General features: G+C 38.3%; 1 protein-coding gene across 6 annotated transcripts in view; it reads left to right on the top strand.

Annotated features, from left to right (window-relative positions):
* CRIM1 (cysteine rich transmembrane BMP regulator 1) overlaps positions 1 to 15,219 on the top strand; it is a 249,767-nt gene that overhangs the window by 88,141 nt on the left and 146,407 nt on the right. The window contains exon 1 of one of the 6 annotated variants that reach the window (XM_053302999.1): positions 4,413 to 4,518. The exons of the other annotated variants lie outside the window; for them this stretch is intronic. The gene's annotated coding sequence lies outside the window, so the exon portion shown is untranslated. Of the gene's footprint in view, positions 1 to 4,412; positions 4,519 to 15,219 lie in introns of those variants that run through there. 6 annotated transcript variants of the gene reach the window in all.

The following is a 15,219-nucleotide window of genomic DNA, read 5'->3' on the forward strand; positions in this document are numbered from 1 at the left end:
TTAAAGCTACTGATTTGTGATTAGGTAGAGATAAATAAGGCACATTTACCTTTTCAATGAGAAGTATTAGCTTGCTTGTGCTTAGTTTTTCAAACCTGGCCTTTATGTTTGAGGCTGCCAGTCTAATTTTGGGCTCCATACTTGCTTTTGATCAGTATTTACTCTTTATGGGAGCAACTGCTGAAAACACTGATTCACACAAGGAGGATGTTGCAAAGGGAATCAATATTTACATCTCACTTAATTTTTTGTACCCAGCTTGCACAATAATCTAAAATTCTGGAAGAGCCATCATTGGGAACTTGATTTTCAGAGAGGTGTCAGAAGAGAGATCAATGAATAGCTTTTGCTTCTGTTCACAAGCACAGGGAGTGCAACTGGCCTTATTCATCCTGAGCACAGCATCCCTCCAGTGCAGTAGTCCCTCTAATTTTTCTCATCTCTGTGCAGAATGAGTTTTGATCTGGGCGGCAGTATCAAAGCAGTGTGTGCACATGTGCATTCAAAATGGGGCCTTCCCGATTCAACCTGAGCAGGATCTAAAATGAACTGAGCGGACATCCAAAAACTTCTGTGTGTGTGCATGTGTGTACTCCTTAGAGGGAACAGTGCTCCAGGGGCTGTGCTTCTTTTTAGACTGTGAGTTCTTTGGGGACAGGGAACCATCTCCCCCGCCCCCCATGTAGGCTGCTTTGAGGACTTTTTGTTGTTGTTGAAGAGTGGTGTATAAGTAATAATAGTAAATCACCTTAGTAGTGTGTAGTAGTAGTATAGTAGTGATATTGAGGATATCACCTTTAAGTTCAGCATTGAAAAGTCCCCTAATTCAGTCATAACTTTCCATTTTTAGATCAACAAGGTATTCTTCAAAATGAGAATTCAGTGAAGAAAGGTGACTTGAGTTTATCACATCTCTGCCAATTCATGTCAGTGCTCTCAATGAACTCTCTCTCTTTTAAACTAGAAAACATGCACACTTTTATTTGCCACTATCCTCTGCCAAAGGAGAAAATTTTATTTATATAAAAAGAAGAATATATTTCACTAAGATAGTGGGTATCTTGCAAGTCAACTAACTCAGGGGTATGACTGTACCCCTAATGGGCCATGCTTGTATCCCAGCAGTTTGTTGTTGTGGGTTTTTTAAAAAAAAAATACCATGGAAGCAAAACTGTTTATTGTAATGACCTGCTCTCTGCGGGTTTTATTTACTGGGGTGTCACTGACAATATCCTAAATGGACTAAATTTTAGAATTAAGAAATTTTTTGAGCCTCTAGGGGTACAGAAATACCTCATGACAGCTGGTGAGAGTTAAAGTTGCTTGCAGGCCCCTGGGTGCTCCCAATCCCACATTTGAAAATCCCTGGCTTAATTGGTTTAGATGTTTTAAATTATTTAGATGTTTTAAAACCAACATTTGCACCCCATTTTTGCCAGTTTACTGTTTCTAACAGTTCTGTGCAAGATTGAACAGCCCTCTGTCATCTTGGTGATAGTGTCTGAATACAGATGATATGCCTGGGTTCTAAATCAAGGGGGTTGACTGTGCATTACTGCTTTCTGGGACTAACAGAGAAACAGGAGGATTTATTGGGAGTTCAGTGACTTAATATTCAGTCTACCTGTTGAAAGTCAGTTTATGAATTCTGGAGTGTATGAGACATTCATTGTTCAGCTTGGAAACATATGAGCTGTCCTTTCTTTCTGGTGGCCACAAGATAGGTCCCAAGTCTGTGGTGCAGACTCCTTTGTTCCTTAATGTTTGGAATAAAATACAGGTTGTTCTTGGAAGAATGCATGGCTTTTTAAAAAGGTGTTTTCCTGATTGATAGAAATGAGTTACATAATATATAATGGATTTACTGGAGTAGAATGAGGAGAAATGATAGTTTAGTTTTCTAAGCTGGAAACTGATATTTGTGGGAAATGCAATATTTGTAGTGAAAGCAGGGTGGATAAAAATCAATGATTTTTTTTAAAAAATGGATTTTTAAAATTTTAAATCAGATTTTTTTTAAAATCAGATTTTTTGAATAAAATGCTTTTTGAGGGAAAAACTTATCTAAACATAGTTTTCTGTTTAAGATACATTATAATCCAAAGATATTCATCATGAAATAAGAATTAGTATTTAATTATGTAGCATGAGGCTGTATATATGCAATGTGAATTTTTTGGTAAATGAATTCCATTAATTCATTCACAATGTCATGCTCTTCCAGAGGTTTCTGTAAGATTATTCTGGGCAATTTTTCTATCTAGAAGAGGAACAAAAATGGAACCTTCATCTGGTTGTAAATATTAAGATTATACCAGCAAGAATGAGTCTTTATGTAAAAAAAAACAACCCATGATTTAAATCTAGTCATACTGACTAGTAATTTTAATTGTGATTTAAATTGATTTGGCTTAAATTGGGGAAGAGGAGTTTGCCTTTTTCTCTGTTCCTAAGAAAGTTGCACAGGGAAGGTTCATAGAAAGAGTTGGATGGCTAGTAGTAGTCATCGGGGAGCAGCTGAGAACATGGTAGTGGTGCAGAAGTTATAGTTTGATTCTGGGCACAAAGTAAATGAATACTCACTTCTGACTTCTTGAACGGCAACTGTGTTTGTCCTAGCTAAGAACAAGGAAAGTCTATATTGTAAACTGCTACAATTGCTGATAAGCACAAACATAATACATATCTTTTTCAAGGACATTTTACAAAATAACAACACAGGCCCTTAAGAGGAAAAACAAAGCAACTTACATTAGGATTATACTGAAATTTTATTCCACTGTTGTGCTACCTTGGTTTGTAGATAACTGTTCCAGGCATCACCCAGTCTTATAATTAAGCCCCTAAAATTTTACTCTGTCACAGATTTTTGGGGACTGTTAGAGAGGATTATTATTATTATTTTGCTGCATTTTTGCTGGATTGGCAGCTTCAGCAGTGCTTGAAGATGTAGTAACATTCCTGGTGGCCAGCTCCTGCTGGCCACCATTTTTTGTTTTGCTCTAGAAAGTGCCAGGAAGCTGTTGCTACCCAAAGAGGTGTGATGAAAAAAAACAAAGTTATAAGGAAGTAACATCCTCCAGTTAGAGTGCCCAGATATAATTTCCAGATCGCCAATGGTAACCAGGTGATAAGACTGTGATAGCCGGAGCAGGGGAGTTCTTCCCCTAACACAGGTTTTGAAAAGTTTTATTCGGATCTAGAAGCCAATCCAACAATTTAGAAGTCATATAATGGGCACTTAACAAAATTACTGAACTTAGTTATGGACATTGTGGAAGGGGCAGGTAAATGGGCTTCTCTTTATTCCCTTTACAAGTAGCATACTTAGAACAAAAAAGGGCTGCATGGTACAAATAAAGATTTATTCAATAACTCTACCCCTAGATATTCTAGTCTAGTCATCATGGTTAAATTTCTAGGTGGCATGGCTTCCTGTCAAGGGACTTGTCAAGCCCAGTGTTTTCCCTTGAGTGGGGAAGATTTTTTTTCGGGAATTGTATGTCTGGGGTGATTAGAACACGAGTGCCTTAAGTCAAGATCCAAAGATTGACTTAGGGTTACACAAGGGGAATTACTTTACTTTTAGTTTCTACATGTGCTATATGCAGTTGTGCATCCTAATCCAGCAATTGCTAATGTACACGTGGGAGCTTCCCTATCACAATAACTTCTCCATTTCGTTTCAAAGGATGGAGCTAATATATGTACTTTACCATTGCATATTCAGATCAGATCAGTGAATGAATGAGCACCTACTCATTTCATCTGATGTGCATCAGAGAGCACACATACATCTGATGGGATACATATTATTAAGAGCAGTAATATAGAATGAAATACCTTTATATACAGTATAGACTTTAGTTATAGTTCCATTGTTGTAGGTTTTGTTTTTGTGATGGTCTCTATAAAATATGAAAATTACTATTCTTTGATATTTCTAAGTCCCCAGCCCCTGGCATTTACTTTCCACTATTTCCAAATGGGAAATGTTTTTAAAAAGATGATTTAGCTTTGTTTTCTTCTATTGTATTTTACTGTTCATGACTATTTCATGCCATAGTTAACTGAGATAGTTATGCCTTCCTGTGTTTAGGAGAATGAATTATTTCTTAAACACTGATAAGATTATGTGCATTTGTTCGTATTAAATGGGCCTAGTTCCTTTGGCTTAGTAATGCCTAATGGTTGGAAGGCAGATCTTATCCCAAAGAGCAAAAGAATGAGATGTTGAACCATATATTACCATCAGATTTCTGATGTGTGAATTAACATACCTTTACTTAGCTTGCAGTATGGAATTTAGTATATGTCACTTTTGCCATCAATACTCAAATTGGGCGATGACCACAAATCCAGTTTCTTAACATTTAAACTTTTCATTCTGTGTCTCTTTTCTGTTTAGGTCTTCGCCCCTCCCCATTAACCTGGCTGTAGAGTGGGACCTCTCCCGCTTTGCTGATGACATCTTAGCCGGATCCATTGTGGGGAGGAGCAGCATCAGCAGTTCTGAGGGTGAGTAGAGGCTGCCAGGGGTTGGGCCTGGACAGTAGTGCCTCTCTTTCCCTCCCTAGAAAATGTATATGTCCCAGAGCTGCAAGGAGTTAAATCTGTTCGGGAGACAAACACCGTTTGTGAAGTGTAGCACAAAGCACTAGTTTTGCTGTGGGCAGTCAGGTTAAGAAGCTTATGCAAGCAGTGACTTTCTAACTTGTCTATTTGGTAAAATAAAGTCATATGCCTCACTTTACAAGATACAGAGTCTGAAAAGAGAAAATGTCATATTTGGACAAAACATTCTTTTCTTTTTGGCATTTTGCCTGTTCATGTGAGCCATTTTTGGAAGGGCGGAATATAAATAAATAAATAAAGTTGCACATTTCTCCCCTACTGGTATTAATCCCTTTGAGCCCATATGACTTTTTCATCTATTTTCTGGCGCTAGCTCCCAGAAAATGGTTAACAAAGGTTTGCTGGGGAAGCAAGACAAGGAATATGGTTCTGTGAGGAGACCTCAAGTGCAGGGTTTTTTAAATTAAGTGTTTCCAAATGTCTGATTTGGGAGGAACTGGAAACCTCCTGGAAGTCAGTTAGAATGCAGCATGCTGTTACGTTGGATAAAAAGAACTGAATGTATTGCAGTTCATCAAAACATGAACTGAACTATTGTACACTGAAAAGTAAAATCAAATCATAACTACAAATAGTTTTAGAAATTATCACAAAACTAAATTTTGGATCTACAGTTTGGTAATTAAGGGAAGATTGCATTGTTAAGCGACAGGGGAAATGGCATGAACATAATACTTATCTTAGGTGTCTTGTTCAAGAACTAGTTTCAGTACTTGCATTACTTTAATCTTTTCTCACAGGTTTTGCATCCTAGATTTTGCTTTGTATGAACCTTTACTAGTTTGTGTTAGTTTTTAGTTGTGTGGACTCGGACTGGAAGGCTTGGTCAGATTCAGAATAAAGTGTTCTGAAAATAAGTGAGAATAACTATGAGATTAACTGCATTATCATGCCACTTGATTATAGAGTCTTCATATTGAGGTAAAATAGTGAATGATCAAATAGAGGACTGATTCTGACCAGCTTTATCACAGTAGTTTCAATTCCACTATTGCCATGTTGTTTAGTAACATCTTCACACATCATATACGATTATGAATAGCACAGTAGTAGAATATATGGTTCACTTGAAGAAGATAGAGAACAAGAAAGAGAACCCACCAATAAAATTATATATATATTCTATTACTTCATCTATTCACAATAATTTTAATCAGAAATATAAATGTAATAGATTGAACAAGATGGAAGTCTAAATCTTCACTGTATAGACTATAAATAACACAAATAGAGACTATATAAATCCTGTAGAACAATCCCAAACAAAACAATTAATGTTTATTTTTCTGGGTAAAGTTAAAAAAAACATCACTAATATATATGAAAAAACATACATTATAAAATCTAAAAGGTCCCAAAAATGATGTGCCAACAGGAGTGCTGAGCTCCATGTCCAATATGTACAATAATCTGTTCTTCATGGAGTTTGTACTACTGTGGTGTGGAACAAGGGAATTCATAAGCCAAATGCATTTCGACCAACACAAAGTCTTCCTCAGTGGCATTAACTATAATGAATCACACTCCTTATAGACCCATATGGTTATTCTACATAATATAAAATATACATAACAAACAATGCTACAGCTCACTAACAAACCTTATCTAATTCAGTTCTCCCCCCCCCCCGCCAAAGGGAGCTATATATAATCCCAAGGTGCTGTTGATTTGTTATAGAACAGATTAGTCTATAACTACTTTATATAGTAACAATAATAATGATACAATAACTTAGAAAATTCATACAATATGACCCAGTTTTTACAATATAAAATGTTTTAACAATGAAAAAATATAAACATATTAACTAAAAATACAACATTAAGTTCTCTTCAAAACAGATTTGTGCCTATGGGCATCCTAGCTCACTGGTAGCTCTTCTCCTACTATCACATTGGATTTAAATACTTTAAAAAATATCACAGGTGCTCAAACTACCTGTACATCATAAAGTCCATTTACATTTAACAACCAAATTCTGAAAATACGTACAAACTAACCTCCGATTGAATACTATAACCCCAAATTTATTACTCCCAAGAGAAATCCATCATAATTGCTGTTAGATAGTGTAATCAATATAACCATCCTTAGCCTATGAACTTTTTGGATGTTGACAAATACTGATGTATAAACAACAATTCATAAGCCTTATGATAATAACCAAATTTATCTCAACTAAAACTAAATTGGGATCCAGTTCTCCAAAATATTTTGCATGTTTCTAAATTGAAAGCTACAATGTGTTTCCATAAAAATCATACTTCTCAAAAAGATAACTAACAGCCAGAAATTATATAAGCATTCTAAATCCAATTAACCTCCTCGTTTAATCCAAAGGTGGCCCAGATCTTAAGTATGTGGATCCAGAAAAGTTCTTGATGTTATCCTTACCTAGTGGTTTATGATACAATTCCAGAAAGTGTTTTACCAAGGGTGTCTGTATTTTTCCTTTCCTAATGCAGCTTTTGTGTTCTATAATCCTGGTTTTAACATTCCTAGTTGTTTTCCCCCACATTCAGCAACATACAAGGGCATTGTATCAAATATATCACTTCCTTGATGCTACATTAAAAAAATTCTCCAATTGTGTGTTCCTGAAAGTTATTAGGATTCCTAAACTTTTTGAGTTTAACACAGTTGTTACAAACAGAGCAGTGTCCACAAGGAAACTTTGCACCACACCATGACAGTACAAGCACCATAAAGAACAGATTATTGTACATATTGGACATAGAAGTTTGTTAATTTCCATGGAGCCCAGCAGGGGCGTAGCTATAATTGAGCGAAAGGGTTCAAAGAACACGGGCTCCCAGCTCCTGAGGGCCCTTCAGCTCCACTCCTCCCTATTTTCTTCATGATCTCCCTCACTCTGGGGGGCCACCAGAGAGAGGGATGAACACGGGCCCCCTCTCCCCTAACTGTGCCCATGGCAGTACTCCTGTTGGAACTAGGGATGTGCACAAAGCGTTTCATGCACATCAGGGGTGGCAGCGAGTGGGCACTTTTAAAGGAGGACAGCAGGTCTTACCTGCCCCTTCGTCGCATTTCTGCTCCCCCCCCCCCCGGCCACCACCCCACCATGGTGCTGTCAGAGAGCAGCCACGCTCTCTGTTCTGAAAAGCAGCGCTGAACTGCTGGCGTGTGTTCCCAGCAGCAGGTAAGCCCTTGATTTTATAGGGATTGTGCCACTATTTGGAAACTGAATCGCCTTTCAAGCACACCCCTAAATACAATATATAATTTTTTTGAGGGAGGTGCTCTTTCTTGTCCACTAGCATCATACTGAGACCCTAGAAATTTTAGTGCAGTCAGAGTGCTTGAAGATGATCCCAGGTTCAAATCCAGGCATCTCCAGGTTGAAATTGGAAAGACTGAAACTCTGGAAAGCTGCTGCCAGTTGTGTCAACAGTTCTGAGCTAGATGATCCAATGCTAGTCTTGACAAATTGTCTTTGGATTTAGGAGCCATGCAATGGACACGACAAAATTACCATACTTCGTGGTGGACATTGTGGAGTGGGAGGGTAAAAGGGCTTCTTTTTGTCATCTTCACAAGCAGCATACTTAGAACAGGAGCAAACATTCTGGAATAAAGGGTTTTTTTAAAAATACCTCTGCCTTTGAATACCCTAGTCTAGGTGCCATGGCTCCCTGGCATCTGGGGTGTTGAACCCTGAGCCATTGGTCTGGTTTAGAATAAGACAGCTTCATATGCACATATTAGAACTTCAGACAACCATTGAATGAAGAGAATAGTACTTAAAAAATTCTTTGCTGTAAGTGTGCTAGATTTATCACTTATGGTGCATCTCGGTGCATCATCACTCTTTTTTAATGTACTCTTAAGGAATAGATCCAAAGCCTATTTTGCTTTACTTTAGCTGGAATAGCATGTTTGACATGCTGTACATTGTGAATCACATGCAGGGTGGGAATAGCATATTAAGTGTCTCAATTACTAAATCTTGTGTTTGGGCTTGGGTACAACATATGACATATTGTTTACACTCTATCCTATTTTAAGTTAAGGTGGCAGAAAATGAACTCTTTGGTTTATTTTAATTTGTGTATCGTATTAACCCCATAACATACACATAGAAGCATTTGCATGCTCCTGGATTGGTGTTGTAATGCTTTCTCATGGAGGGTTGTCAGTGGGTCGGTTCTTGCATCAGAATTACCACATGGAAGGCTGCTGGAAACATTTCAAAATGGCAGTAGTTGTATGGGAGACAGCTCACCATATGGATGGTTTGTATCATGAGCAAAGTTGCATAGCATCCTAGCACATTCCTGGTGGTGGTTGGCAGTGACATAGAGAGTAGACGCCACACAGTCGGAGCTATCTGGAGTTGTAATAAACGCAAGGTGCCAGCTACTTTTAAGGAGTAAGCTCCAAGTTTGTGTAACTGGCTGGGCTTAAAATTGAAATGAATAAATTGCTTTAGTTCAGTACTGCTTGTTTGGAGAAGTTGAAGTAGTCTGCATTTCTCAAATATTCCATGTAGTGATTTCTGTGACTTTTGTTTAAGAAAGCTAATTGCTCATTTCATTTACCTTGCTTTTGAAGATGTGAAACTAACATGCTTCTAGTCTGCTATCACCTTGGCCAGATTCTGTCTCAGTTGGAATAACTGGAATTACCTGCATATGTAATACAGCATTTTTCAGTGCTGCTTGGTTTCAGAAATGGAACTGCACTAGTTTGTGTGATGGAAAATTTTATCTAAAGAAGCATGAAAATCTTTCTTCTGGGATCTTTGATTGCATTTTCTTTTTAACAAGGCAAATGTAAAAAAAAATCTAAAACACTTTATGTAGTTACTTAAGTAACAGAGTTGTCCTACCATTTTTTTTTCTGCTCCCTTTCACACAGTAAAAATTGCCGCCAGCACCAGAGGCCTGGGCAGCCTGGTAGCACAGCACCACCAACAACAACCACAACAGAGGCCTCTGATGGAGGCCCAGCAATACAGCCCAGTGGTTGCCAGTAATGGCACCAGCACCAGTTACCTCCAGTGGAGACTCAGTGGCACAGCAGCCCAGCAGTGGTGGCAGTAGCGACCCAGAGCAGTGGCTCTTTTAAAACTTGAATGGTAAGGGTGAAGGGAGGCAGTGGGGAGTGAGGGGATCTGACAGGAATGTCAGGCTCTGGTGTTGGGGTGGCCATGTCAGCTTCTCCAACATTTGGAGGGGGCGGTGGATCAGATTGGAATTGATGCGTCATTTTTGGTGTTGCACGGGCATATTATTTATACTTATTAGATCCTATGCACTCTCCCCATGTGAAGTGCTTTGTAAAATTCAACTAAGTCCAAGTCCCCACTTCTGAGCAATTGCTCTACATGGGCAGATGAGAAAATGCTTCTGTTTTAACAGATAAATAGCTTTTCCATAGTTGGCATTTCAGATAAGATTTCACTCATCATAGGTTTTTTTAAATAGTCCCTGGATTATTCTGAAGTAATAGAGAGTGATTATAAGCATGTACAGAGGACTGTGTAGCTTTGCAGCGTTGGTGAGGTGGCTTTGAGGACTTGGCTGCCTGAACCAGAAGGAAGCATAGGACATTTTTAAAATATCAGTTTTCACTGTGGGAGAGGGGTTGGATTCAAAAGGGCACTTCTTATGTCATGAAAAGAGACCCTTTTAGCATCCAGTTTTAAAGCAACTGTATTCCAGTAAAGAAATACCATGGTGCATGTATTTGAATATGAATTGATTGTTTTTAAGGAAACTTCCTTAACACTGATCTAAAAGGGTCCAGAATTCTGAAATAATTTTTATCACACAATCCCACTGATAGCCTTAATTTGCAAGATTATAAATCTATTTTATTTACTTTCATATCTTCTGGCATCTGTGCATTTAGCAGCAGCAGATCCCATTCTGGAATCAATATCTCTGCTCACTTGTACTTGTTCCCTCTTGTGCAGCCAAATGACTGCCCTGTTGACTTCAGGTACACAGAAAATGCAAGCATGAATGAAGGGATTCTGGGATTTGTAGTTCTTAAGAGACCTGTCTCATAGGACGGCATGCTACTCTCTGTCAAACAATTCCAAGAGTCAGGAAAATAAGATTTCAATTCTTTAACTGGTTCTTTTTTAAAAAAAAAATGTTAATCTTCTTTTAACTAGTTAAAGTTAAAAGTTTACAGCTGAAAAATTAACTAATTCCCATGACTCTCTGGTAAACATGTGGTCATGAGAATGTTTTTCTCTTGACAGCTATCAAATAAAACACTATTAATAACCAATATTTCAGGCATAACTATGGTAAGATACCTTATCTTCTATTTCAGAACTGAAAAAAGACACTACCATTTATGAATGCAAAAGAAATTGTAAGAAAATCTAAATGCATTTAATTAGCGTTTGTTAAAGTTCATGTTATTGTAAACTCTTCACCCATGAAGAAATGTACAAGATTTTTAGTGCTGCTATAGTGTAGGGCTCTGGGCTCTCCCTCTGATGCTCTGGAGACCATACTTTGAAGCTAAGGGAAATTGAAGCAGGGGAAACCCTTTGCCTGAATAGGGTGAGTCCAGAATGTCTAACACTACATCTGCAAGCATATATAACGATTCCAGATTAGGCCCAGGCAATGAAGCATCACTTCCATATATCCCAGAGGTGCAAACAGCATCAGAAACAAGGGCTTTGTGAAAAAGAAGAAATGAAGTTCATTATGTACAAATACAATGCAAAGATGGGATATCTGGCAGTTGTGATAATGGGAATGAAGGTATCTCCTCGGAGAAAGGTCAGGGTAAGGTTAGGCTTGTGGGGCCATGGTGACAGAAGTGGAAGCAGGAGGTTTGCCCGGGAAATGAAACTTAGGAAGCTGTCTTATACAGAATCAGACCATTTGGTCCATCTATCTCAGTATTGTCTACGACAGTGTTTCTCAAAGTTTTTGGAGTCATGGACTGGAATATTCTTTGTGCGCAGTTTCCCGGACCAGCAGTTAATAAAGAGGTCACCCCCCTCACTCCCACTCCCAGGCACATGGCACGCACAAAGGGTTTGGGGCCCAGGATCCATGGAACCCAGGTGAGCTTCACAGAGCTCATTTCTAAACAGGCAGCCCTTGCTGCTGAGATTCTGTTCGTTTTGAGGAAGCGAAATGAACTTTATCCCAGCAGCAAGGGCAGCCTGCCTAGAAATGAGCTCCGGAGAGCACCCGCCGCCGCTGGCCCCCAGCAGTTCAAAATTGTTGGGGGGGGGTTAATTCCTCATGGACCAGCACAGACCGGCACTGAACTCCTCACGGGCCAGCGTTTGAGAAACACCAGTCTGCAATACTGCACAGAGGAGGAACTTAAAGTTAATTACATCTTTGAAGCCTGCCCAGTTTGACTGGTATTGTATCAATGGATTATGTTACTAATTTAATGAAGCAAATCGTTTGTAGAAATGGAATTTATTTTCCACTCCACTTCTCATTTAAATGGAAGTATTTTTTTACTGCTGCTGCTTTGTTTTGTGTATTACTGTTTTATATAGCTTTTTAAAGAGAGATGATATTTTAATATTTATATTTAATATATTTAATTGTGCATTGACACTGCAAATCGCTTTAAGATTTTTAATGAAAAGCTGTATAGAAATTGAACAATGCATCTATAAAAATAAATAAATTGATCAGGGTATTTGCACAGCATTTTTCACTTCAAATAACCTATAGCTTTCTTTGTCCTTTACTGTTTTGTTAAATGCTTACAGTTAAATGCTTACAGCAGAAGTATAGATCCATACTTGTCAGCCTTTTTCCTTGATCTGGGATTGTCTTATTTTTAGCAAATAAAATCCACCAAAACTCTGTTCTTTCACCCTTTTAAGTCTCACCCTTGGTCATGTGGGTGTGTTCTAAGCTTGAATTTAAGAAGCCTTCCTTTCTCCAGTTGGACCATTCATAAAGTTCTGATTAAGGCCTTTCCCCCACTTAGACTATGGTAAACAGAGCAGTTTAACATGCAGTTTGTTGCCTCATTGTTCAGAGCTTTTCTGGGCAAGTTGTGTGTTAATCAAGGACAAGACAGTGGAAGCAGTGGCACATTTTAGGTATATTTGTCCCTTCTGGTACTTTGGGGAGTATTTAGAGTTTGGGTTTGTTTAGGTTGTAGCATCTGGGAAAGAATCTTGACATAGAAATCCCTTTTCCTCTCTCCTGTAGTAGGTGGCTTTCCATTCCAGTTTACAGGCATCTTTCTAGGATTCCCTTTTCCTCAGCTTTTGGCACAATATGTTCTAGATTGCAGCCATAGACTAACTGGGGGATATGTGCATCTATTCCTCTTGCTTTGGGTAGAGACTTGTTTGATAGCCTTTTAGCTATCAATAGCCTTGTTTGATAACCTGCTCAAGCAAATTTATTCCAACCTCTTGCATATGCATATAGTAAACACTAGGTCCTGATCTCTGATATAGGCAAAATCGAAAGAGCAGCTCTGGTATACAGTTGAATTGGATGCAAAACTCAGGCTTCGTGTTTAAAAAGCAGGTCGTCACAATACTAGAGCATATTTTGTGATTACATTAAGTTATAGGTACTTGCAGTCCTGTAACTTAAGAAGATAAATATTTCTGTGGTTTAAATGAAACAGTGCAAATCAGTTTCATGTAAACGTTCATGTGTTAAATTTGTCAGTACTAAATATCTGTTCAAGAGATATTGTTACTGGGATACAAATGTTCCAAAAGGAACAGGTACACAGCTTGGGAGTGCTCTTGGATCCAGGCCTCACCATGGTATCTCAGGTGGAGGCTATGGCCAGGAGCGCTTTCTAGCTTCAACTGATTCAACAGCTGTGTCCATTCCTTGAAGAGAATGATCTCAAAACACTGGTGCATCAGCTGTTAACCTCCAGGCTTGACTACCGCAATGCGTTCTACGTGGGGCTGCCTTTGTACGTAGTTCGGAAACTTCAGTTAGTTCAAAATGCGGCAGCCAGATTGGTGTCTGGGTAACCCGGATATACCATTTTATGCCTGTCTTAAAACAGCTGCACTTGCTGCTGTTTTGTTTCCGGGTGAAATACAAAGTGCTGGTTATTACCTTTAAAGCTCTGCACGGCTTGGGTCCAGGTTACCTTAGAGAGCACCTTCTTCAGTATGATCCCCATCACTCATTGAGGTCTGTCTTCAGTTATCACCGATACATCTGGTGACGACTCAGAACCGGGCCTTTTCTGTGGCTCCTCCTGGTCTATGGAATGCACTCCTGGCAGATATCCGCTGTTTAGGCTCGCTGTTGGCCTTTAAGAGAGCCCTAAAAACCTATTTGTTTGGCCTGGCCTTTCAAGGCTTGTAAAGTGTGGTTGTTTTTTAAAAAGTATTTTAATTGGTTTTAAATGGTTTTAATCGTTTCTGAATTGTTTTTATATTGTTTTTAGCATTGTGTTTGAATTGTGGGTTTTATGTCTTTAAGCTGTACACCGCGCAGAGCCTCTGGGTGGGGCGCTTTATAAATATAATAAATACATCAATAAATGCTAAAAAGTTACCTTTTTGAACTCTTAGAGATCAAACAAGACTCTTGGTCAATACCTCCTGGTATGATTTGGCAAGCTTGGTTTAAAAATCATTGGGACAGTGGTAACAGCAAACTAAAATTCTGAAGATTACCAATCTGGAAGCCGTAATACCTTGTTACTCATGAATAGCAAGGAGTTTGGAGGGAAGAACTATTGTGGATGTAATATGTTCTCTCTAGTGGTGGTTTGGGAGTCTACCGAAGCCAGTTCAGGGTTTTAGCTACTGTACCACTGTAGCTTCACCTACTTTGTGTGAATTGTACTTTGGATTTTCACAGACGGGTTAAGGAATTCAGCATAACTTATTTTTAGTTCCTCTTTCCCCTTTTTGAGATAATACTACATGTATGTTATATAATTCTTATATCTGTAATAATTGCATAGCTGGGTTATAAGTACAGGAGACCCTCATCCGCGGTTTCTTATATCGTGGATTCGCAGATCCCAGATGGGTCTTAGAGACCCAGTTTCTTTATCTGCAGCATGAAATTTAGGCAGTTTTCACCTATCTGCCGTTTCTATCATAAATGACTTCTGATGTCATTTCTGGCCACCATTTTGAAGCACATAGCCATTTTGTGGGTCTTCTCTATTAAAAAGGACAGGAAGAATCTGAAAGAGGAAAGAAAAAGGGGGAAAATTTTAAAAAAATTAAAAAAAAAAAAAAAAACGGAACCCCCGCAAATAATGAGGGCCTGTACTGTCATGGAAGAAATTATTAGCTTGTTTCAACCATGACAATAGAAATGGTATCATCGGTGGACTTGAGTTCCATATTAATTTGTTAAAACAGAACTCTGAGATTGACGTATATTCCATTTTTAAATTTACACATTTTCCAGAGTGATGTAAATATTAATTTTAAAAAGGAACAGCAAATAAAATAGAGCAGAAAAATAAAAGTAAGATCAGCAAATAGAATTTTGTGCAAAAATTCATGGTATATAAAATCAAAATCACTATTAACTAAATATTTGCACAAATAAGTCTTTGCCCAACAAATAAGTCTTTGCCCAAAGAATGCAATACATCTCTGTGGAGGAT

Source organism: Hemicordylus capensis, chromosome 1 (genome assembly GCF_027244095.1).
Source record: "Hemicordylus capensis ecotype Gifberg chromosome 1, rHemCap1.1.pri, whole genome shotgun sequence".
Lineage (NCBI taxonomy): Eukaryota > Metazoa > Chordata > Lepidosauria > Squamata > Cordylidae > Hemicordylus > Hemicordylus capensis.